The sequence below is a fragment of the Mirounga angustirostris genome, unplaced genomic scaffold (assembly GCF_029215605.1).
Source record: "Mirounga angustirostris isolate CCGP_5_RB_7025 unplaced genomic scaffold, mMirAng1.0.hap1 SCAF_11, whole genome shotgun sequence".
Lineage (NCBI taxonomy): Eukaryota > Metazoa > Chordata > Mammalia > Carnivora > Phocidae > Mirounga > Mirounga angustirostris.
Window position 1 is genome coordinate 92,918,900 of NW_026991719.1, and position 10,050 is coordinate 92,928,949.

The following is a 10,050-nucleotide window of genomic DNA, read 5'->3' on the forward strand; positions in this document are numbered from 1 at the left end:
CCAAATATCATACTTGATGGTATAATTGTGAATATTTTCCTCTGAAGATTAGGAACAAGGCATTAGGGCGCCTGGGTGGCTCAGTCGGTTAAGCGACTGCCTTCAGCTCAGGTCATGATTCCGGAGTCCCAGGATCGAGTTCCACATCGGGCTCCCTGCTTAGCGGGAATTCTGCTTCTCCCTCGGACCCTGCCCCCTCTCCTGCTCTCTCTCTCTCTCGCTCTCTCTCTCAAATAAAATCTTTAAAAAAAAGGAACAAGGCATTACCCTGGAGGTCCAGGCCATTATACAAAAGCAAAAAAACAAAACAAAACAAAACACAAAAACACAAAAAGAAGAAAGAAATTAAAAATCACTAGAAAAGAAAAAAATAAAACTGTCTCTATTGTCCTGTAGATCATCTTATGTATCTACAGCCACAGTAAAACTAATAAGTGAATTCAGCAAGGAAGAAGGATACAGGTCAATAAACAAATGTCAAATCAGGTGTGAAAAGTTAATGTCATTTAAAGTCATAAAAAACAAAGTAATTAAGAATCAACTGAAAAAATTATATATAAGCCCTCTATGTTGAAAATGGCAAAATATTAATAACAGAAATTAGAGGAGATCATAATAAATTGAATTATATGCCTTGTTTATGGATCAAAAGTCTCAGTATTGGTAAGACAGTAATATTTCCCGTATTATCCATACATTCTGCACAATCCTAAATCCTAATTCTGGAAGGAATTTTTGTAGAAATTGATAAACCAAATTCTATACAGAAATTCAAAGAACCAAGAACATCAAAATAAATTTTGAAAAATAAAATACTAATTAAACTTGTAATAATCCAAGGACCTAATTTATGCATAAGGACATTTAATTATTTCTCTTGTTGATTTGGTGAGTACAAAAATACTCCACCCACAGTATATGAAATTAACCCTTCAGTAATTATAGCTTCTGAGTTATACTTACTCTACTCCTCTGTATCCCCCTTTTATCCTAGAAAGCAAACCACATCAAGCACTTTAATTTTTTAAGAAAAATATTGCTTCTTAATGATGCAAAAGATAGGACAGAATGACAAGGCTGGGCGTTACAGCAGAAGAGGCAAGACACTGAATGTGGGATAGGAATGGACAGGAAGACATTAAAACACTATTGGGAACATTAAAGATAAATATTGCCTATCCTAAAATTTTATTAAAACCTAATCCCTGGTATTGGGAGAGAAGAGATTTTTGACCCAAATGGTGTATCTTCCCAAAAAATCCTCTTTAGAGATCTCGTACCTAAAATCCCAGTTATCAAGCAACTACTTAAAATGAAAGCAGAGTTGGGCTAAAAGCTAGACTTACTTACAGTTTGTTTTTCTCCATATCACCCGAATCATCTCAAATACCAAGTGAACTGGGAAAATATTTTGAGAAACCAAATTGAAAGCTATCCTAGGATTCTTTTCTATTTAGAACTGTGGCCCCAAGAAACAATTAATTTTGTATGATCATATTTTTAGTTTTTGACATTTCCATAATGACTTGTAGGTCACTTTCTCTAGATCAGTATTATGTTTCAGTAGACAAAACTAACCCTGTTACTCTACTACCCAAATGTGACAGAGATGAGCACATACTGTGAAGTAAAACACAACTAAATATTCAATTGTATTTCATTTGTGTTAACCTTTCCAACTCTTTGATAAAGGATGAACTGAAATTTCAGTGTTCTAATGTCCCCAATGTAATCTTACTCATTTAAATTTTGGCGATACCACTTGGTTTTAAATAAACAAAGATTATAAGAGTAGAGTTGACCCATGAACAACACAAAGGTTAGGGGCACCAAGCCCCCATGCAGACAAAAATCCATATAACTTTGAACTCCCCCAGAACTTAACTACTAATAGCCTGCTGTTGCCTGGAAGCCTTACTGATAACAGAAACAGTTGATTAACACATATTTTGTATATTGTATGTATTATGTGCTGTATTCTTGCAATAAAGTAGGCTACAGAAAATAATATGTTATTTAGGAAATCTACAGGGAAACTACATTCACAATATTGTACTGTAAAAAATCCACATATAAGTGGACCCACACAGTTCAAACCCATGTTGTTCAAAGGTCAACTGTATAAGCATTTTGCTGAATATGTCTCTAAATTTCAAAACTAGGGATGGCGATCTGAAAGAACTATTTGATGCTTTTCCGCTAAGAGTACCAAAATAATGTTAATTAGTTATCAGGCTTTTTGAAGCCTTGCGCAGCGGGGAGTCTGCTTCTCCCTCTCCCTCTGCTGCTCCCCCTGCTTTTGCTCTCTCTCTCTCTGTGTCAAATCAGTAAATAGATAAATCTCAAAAAATAAAAATAAAAAAGGCTTTGGATGCTACATTCTGTTATCATGTTAGAGGAAAATTAGAATATTAAAATCATGTCAGAGTACTTTTTCACTAAATATAATGATTTTACTCACTACAAAAATATTTTCTTATAACTAATTCTAATTTATTTATGTTTTAATATCTTTAATATTTTATTATAGAAATATGTATATAATATATAATCATTTCAGATTATACCTCTTTTTTTTTTAATATTTTATTTATTTATTTGACAGAGAGAGACACAGCGAGAGAGGGAACACAAGCAGGGGGAGTGGGCAGAGGGAGAAGCAGGCTCCCCGCGGAGCAGGGAGCCGGATGCGGGACTCCATCCAGGGACTCCAGGATCATGACCTGGGCCGAAGGCAGCCGCCCAACCGACTGAGCCACCCAGGCACCCAGATTATACCTCTTATAGGGCCAAAATTTATACTCTCAAAAGACAAGTTTAATAATGATTTTTAAAATTAATAGAATATGATTTGGATTTATCCATAGCTTTTATGTGCCTTTTTTATTTTATTTAACTAATCCTCTATTTTTAGAAGTGTAGTTGCTTTTAATGTTTGTTCTTGCAAACAATTCTGCAGGAGTACTCTTGCATAGATATATGTCTGTGTATGATAAGTGTTTCCATAGAATACATTTCTAAAAATGAATTTTCTGTATTTTACAATGTGATGTTGCCAAAATCCCTTCCAAAGAGGCTGGACCCATTTACACTCCTTCCAAAATAGATAGGTTGTGTTTTTTCCTGGCATCCTTACCAACAATGAGTTTTATACAACTTTACCTACCCTATAGGCAAAGATGTAACTCTATAATATCTCATTGGTATTGTAATTTATTTTTAATTTTTGGTTAGGCTGAGCAGTTTTTATATGATTACAATCCCTAAATGTTTTTTTTCTTTGAATTGCTTGTTTATGTCCTTTTTTTCCTAGTGTGTTGTTTTCTTCTCATTGAACTTTAAGAGTTCCTATATTTTGGTATAGAAATTATTTTCTTATATCTTTTTTGAAATGGACCATAATACTTATTTACATAAAATTACTGGTAAATAGATAATACCGTTAACTTTTTAAAAACTTGGTTAAACAATTGACCAAAATGGTTGAATAAAATTTGTGTAGCCTAAAATTGTGGATAATTTTGTAAGAGAAAAGTGAACTTGACATTCATTGAATGTCTGCTTTGTGTTAGAAACTCTGCTATGTATGGTCACATACATTTTCTGTCTAAATCCTTTCAGAAACCTAGTGAGGTGGTTATTTTTAATCTCTGGTTCTATGGATGAGGAAACAGAGTCAAATAATTTAAGCAAATTAGTCAAGGACTAGCAGCAAGTAAATAGAAGTAGGAATTTAACGTGGGTCTTTCTGATTATTAAAATCTAAGTGTGTAAAAAATTAGTCATGATTTATAACATCAACTATGTCTTGCTCATAGAAAGCAATCAATAACATTGAAAAACTGAATGAATATTAGGAATATTGTCAAGTAGATCGGCTTGACTGAAAAGTGTCCAAATACTTGGCAATGAGTCTGGTGTTGGTTATATATACTGTCTCTGAGAAAGTGTGGGCCCAGCCACTGCCAAGCATTACCTTTTATTCCAGTAAGTATTATGAGAAGGGAGTCAAAAGAATTAACATATGCAAGGGAAAATTTGTATCCCTGAAATTGTCTTTTTAGAAGAACTACATCAAGAATACCTGTGCAACACATCAGGGAACATCTAGCTATATTCCAAGCCTAAAAAATGTTTATTTAGTTGCCTCACTACCCTCACCTCTGAGTAGGTAGTTAAAAGATAACATAGGTTATATTTGCATCATGCTGCTGACAACTCTATCTTTTTATTTTGCCATATAGAAGCAGTCATGTTGTTTACACAGAAAAAGAGACTGTTTTTGTTCCAAATAATTTCCAGGACACAGTTTCTAGAAAAAAAAAAATCTTATCAAAAATGATAAATTTTTTTAAAGATTTTATTTATTATCTGAGAGAGAGAGAGTGATAGAGACAGCAGGGTGGGGTGGGGTGCAGAGGGAGAGGGAGGAGCAGACTCCCCGCTGAGCAGGGAGCCCAACGCAGGGCTGGATCCCAGGACCCCGGTATCATGAGCTGAGCCAAAAGGCAGACACGTAACCAACTGAGCCACCCGGGCTCCGTGAAAATGATAAGTTTTTGATGCTATCAATCAGTTGAACAACATACACTAACACACAAGAAAGAACTTAAATTACCTACTCAATTAATTTCTACTCTTGCCGCTGAATATATAATTAAATTTTACTTTCATACAAATATAGGTGGGAAGCAGCAAAAAAGGTATTCCATAAATTAGTAAAATAGGGAACTGAAAAAGATGTCATTCTAAGCAACACTACCAGTTACCACGTTTGCCAGTGAGTTCATTTGAGTGATTTGATCATGTTTGAGGAACCTATTCCAATAAAAATCTATTCAATAAATACCTTTTACTGATATTTAAAAAATTAATTTGACATAGCACAGAACACTAGACCATTGAAAATAGAAGCGCTCTTGGGTCATCTAGACCACTGTTTCTCAACTTGACTATGTATTAGAATTTATCTGTTGATGGGGCCCCAGGACCTTATTTTTTGAAAAGCCCACCAGATTATTATTTTTTAATGTGCAGCCATAGTTGAGAATCACTAGTCTTCTTATGATTTTTTTTAAAGATTTTATTTGTCAGAGAGAGAGACAGCACAAGTAGGGGGAGCAGCAGAAGGAGAGGGAGAAGCAGGCTCCCTGCTGAGCAGGGAGCCTGATGTGGGACTTGATCCTGGGACTCTGGGATCATGACCTGAGCCAACTGAACCACCCAGGCATCCCTCTTCTTATGTTTGGTTAGTTTGAAAACACTTTTGCCCCAGACACAATTTTACAGCAAAATTAAAAGGTTCAGAGATACTTGGCCATGACTCCATTTTTATCTTATAGTAGCAATTAAGCTGTAGTCTTTTAAGTCACTGTTTTTTTTCTTTTAAGTGACTTTTATGTCACTGACTTTTAAATCATTGTTTCAAGCAGTTTTATCATTTTCTCTTTATTGTTCTCCAATTATTATCTGATGACCGAGTTCATGACATTTATGTAATAAACCCACATATCAATTTAAAATAAATGTCTTTTATAAACAGTCAAGCCTCAAATTTAACCATTTCGTAGTTTCTTAAGGCAAATATATTTGAATAATCAAAATGGTATTCTCTTTCTATGCTTGATAAATCTCTACTTATTCTTTAAATTTCAATTTCTCTATGAAACCTTCCTCTACACTTCCACAGCAATTTTTTTCTTGACTGTGTCAGGTAAGTTATTAGCATAAATAATAAAATGAATATAAAATATTTAATACATATTATTGTATAATCACTTTATCATTAACTGTTGTTTTTTTGTCATAATAGTCCTTGGCACAGGAGAGTAAACATTTAGATTATCTCATAAAAATTCTATTATAAATGACAGCACACACACCCTTATATCATTATATTTATATATTATATTATTCAATGAGGTGACAGTTTTGTCTTTAGCATGGAGATGAGGAGCATTTTAAAGGGAGGTTTTTCAAAGAAACAAGGGGAACAGATTCCAAACGGGCCAAAATGGGGGATAGTGTCCAGATGTGAATACTCTAAGATTTCTTTTTTTATATATATTTTTTATTTTTATTTTTTAAATATATATTTTTTAAGATCTTATTTTTAAGTAATCTCTACACCCAAGGTGGGGCTTGAACTCAGGACCTCAAGATCAAGAGTCACATGCTCTCCTGACTGAGCCAGCCAGGCGCCCCTAAGATTTCACAATAAATATAAAGTTTTTACAGTTACTGAGAAGTCATAGTGATTGAAAATATAAGCAGCCTGTTTAATTCATACAAATATGTACACTGACATTTTGCTCCAAAAAGATAATCTTAGAAGGAATTAGATATGTTAGGGCTAATTTAATCATCTACATTAAAAAGCTCATTTAGGATGGGTGTAGAAAGGTAAATTAAGTCAAGAAGCCAGTGTAAGACCAGTTACTATTTGTTTTTCAGTAATGAGTAGCTTGACGGAGGTCTATTGTTATATTCTGTTTTCAGACTGATTTGGATATGCATAATATTTGATGTGAAAAGATCAAAACAATTTGATACGCTTATTTACCAATGTAAAGACTAACCTAACTAACTCCTTAGAAGAAATAAAGGCATTTCTCTCTCTGCATAATCAGGAACTGTCAATTTAGGAGAGATTGGAAAACAAACCACCCAGTACTTTCAATGATTTGATACAGTGTCTATGAGGAAGATGTGGGATTCAATAGTAGTATTGCTTCCAAGTCAGCTGTGCCATTGTATTCCAGCTTAATAATGAAACAGACTTAACCTCACTTTCAGCGTCTGCTAATCTTTTAGACTCATAGAAATTGTATAAATATAAAGTCCATCTGTGGTCATCCCTCTCTTGTTCCTCATCCAAATGAAAAGCCACTTAAGAACGCAGTATCAGTATGGTCACCACGTGTTGCAATTGCTAGCATTCTACTTTTATTGTCTGATCTGTTGAAAATACGGTTTAGCTTTCCCTCAAAGTCATAATGTTTTCTTACTATAAATTATTTCTGCACAGTTTTGCCACATACTCTTTAGTATTCCAGGAAAAAGAGTGCTGAAGAGCTCATGATGCCCATAGTAGTTCCCCCCACCAGATGAAGAAAGATTATATAGGTGGTCATCGACACACCACAGGTCTAATTACGAAAACATAGGCTACCAATGTGAGTCTATCACAGAGAGGTGGCATTTTTCCAAGGTGATAATACGCATGCCATTATTCTGATAACCCATCTGGATCCATCTTTTCCAAATAGTTAGTGCCTCTGTAAAACTGGCATTTTTTTTTGAGACGGCACAATGCCATACAAACATATGGACAAAAGTATAAACAAGCCAAAGATGCCTAACAAGAAATTTGTTTAATAAGGCAGAATTTCCAGCCAGAATTTCCAATACAATTGCCTTCTACTAGTTTATACTTTCAAATCAGAAGAATTAGTGTTGTATATCCTCAGAACTAAAATTTAAATGCAGAGGAGACTAAAGCTAATGGAAAGAGTGTGGTCTGTGTGTGTGTGTGTGTGTGTGTGTGTAGGTATATAAAAAGCAATCAGATAGATATATTTCTACGTAGGTGGCAATTTAAATCAGAGAAGAAAATGCTCTAGGGTCACAGAGAGGGAAGAAAGGTAAATACCTTTCACCATATATGGTGAACAATTTTTCTTCAATTTTAGTGTATAGTCAATGACTTCTATTTCATATGCTTCTGTGAAACTCCAATTTAAGAAAATTGTTCAGCTTGAAAAATTATAAACAATAAAAATTTCATGGAAAGTTATAAAAGTAAGCATCTGCAAAAATGAAAAACTTGAGATTATAGTTTTCCGTCCTTTTTTAAACTTATACCTACATACACACACGCACAAATTGGTGAACAGTGTATACAAAACACACCTTCTGAAGTTGTTAACTGATTATTTCCAACCCCCACCCAACCAGATATTTTGATTCATCTGGTATAGATGAGGATAATTATTGTTTCAGGAAATTTTATTGTTTTCACACTCAACTTATTAGCACACATGTTGAAGAATATTGTCAAATAGGATTGAGATCAAATACTTTACAAAAAAAGTTTACATAGAGTTTCTCACTGGCCCTTCAGTAGCAAATCCAATGATAATATTTTAGCTTCTTAGAGAGAGCTTCTGATGTTTTTTTCATGCCATTGTCAAGATTGAGAGAGCCTTAGGGTGGGGAAATAAATTTTATCTTTGGTCTACACACAAACACCCACAAGGTTAATTAATTTCTCTTTTTAGAGAAGTTCCAATTTGTCTTTTCTGGTCTTTGTGACTTCAAATAAATGATTTATGCCAAACTGTTAACTCTTAATTATTATTTTGTTATGGCTCCAAATTAGGATTAATAGGGAAAAAGATCCATAGATATAATTTATATGGTTTTTGTAAAGATACAAGGGCCAGCATCTGATCTTAGGCTCTTCAGAACCACTGAACCTAAAGAAACAGACTGTGAAATCCTTGATTGATAGTCTATTTGCATACAACAGAAATATGGAAGAAATAAAATAGCAAAATGATTTAGGTGCATACCAAAACATTTTAGACCATAAATTTAAAGAATAATATGTTAAATTATATATGTGCAAGACCTATTATAGCTCTTCCCCATCATACTGAGAATTTGAATTCTGAAAATAAATTAACTCATCAATCACAATACAGCAAGAATGTAATTGCCCTCAGTTTGGCTGGTAAATGATGACTTAATCATAAATTTTGATTAATAGCTTTATATTTGTCTTCCTGACAAATCAACTCAGATATTTTGTTTCTATTTATTAATTTATATTAGGTTCAGCATTTACCTCTTGGACTTCAAATTTTATCTGGGAGATACGTTTGACAAATAAAGTATTTGTCAAATTATTGCACTTCTGAAACAACAGGAATTACACATTTAGAAATAAGAGAACAAAAGAACAAAGTCCAGGATTCTTTTTCTTATTTATGTAGATACTCTATTCCAAAACTATGAGGCTAAGAAACATTTTAAGGTCATTTGCTTGCTCATTTATTCCCCCTCTTCAGAGGCCACATTTTTTATGTCATTTTCATCAGGTGTTGCAAGCTTACTTGGTATCCAGCAAATTTCTTATTTGAGACCTCAACCGAGTTGATGATGCCCAGGCCAGCCATACATTCCATGCTGTGGTTCCAGAAAATGAATAAGGTCCAGGGATATTGTTAGGGCCTTTGGGGGGAATATCAGAATTGCCCTCTTGGAAGGTGTAAGACCTACCATAGGTATGTTCATTACCCTGTTCTTCAGTTTACAGGCATACTCAGTACCTTTAGCCCTTTACTCTCTCCCTCTTGCCATTAATTCCTTCACTGTCCAGCTTAGTTTCCATGGACTATCATTCAACACCTTTACAATATTACCAACCCCCTTTCTTCATTTTCCTTTCACTGCATTCACCGGGCAAGAAGCCAGTCTTGCCAGGGCTACCATACTCACAAAGGCTGCTCACAGGCTATGCGTTTTAGATTAAATGTGAATGTTTGTTTCTTTCTAGGGTAGTTCAGTGCGACACCTTCATAATCATTTGCTGTCTCCATACATGGGTCTAACTTAATATTCTCTGTACTATCTTTTGATTGCCGAACATGAGATAAAAATCACACTACCATGCCAACTGCTTCCCCTGCATGTTTACAGGCTTCAACCTAAACTGAGCCATAAATGCTACCAAACTCGCCTCTTTCCCTTATCTGCTCTCTCTCCCGTTCTCCGCAGCAGCTATTCTTCATTCTCCTCAAAAGTCTGAGTTACCACCTATTGCCCTCCCTTTGATCAGATGAACACGAATTCTTCCTCATTGAGAAAATTTAAGAAAGCTACTCCATCACCACACATGGCCTCCTTAATACCCATCACCCTGGCACGTGTGGTGATGGGCACTGGGTGTTATACACAACTAATGAATTGTTGAACACTACATCAAAAACTAATGATGTATTATATGTCAGCTAATTGAACAAAATTTTTAAAAAAAGAAAGATACTC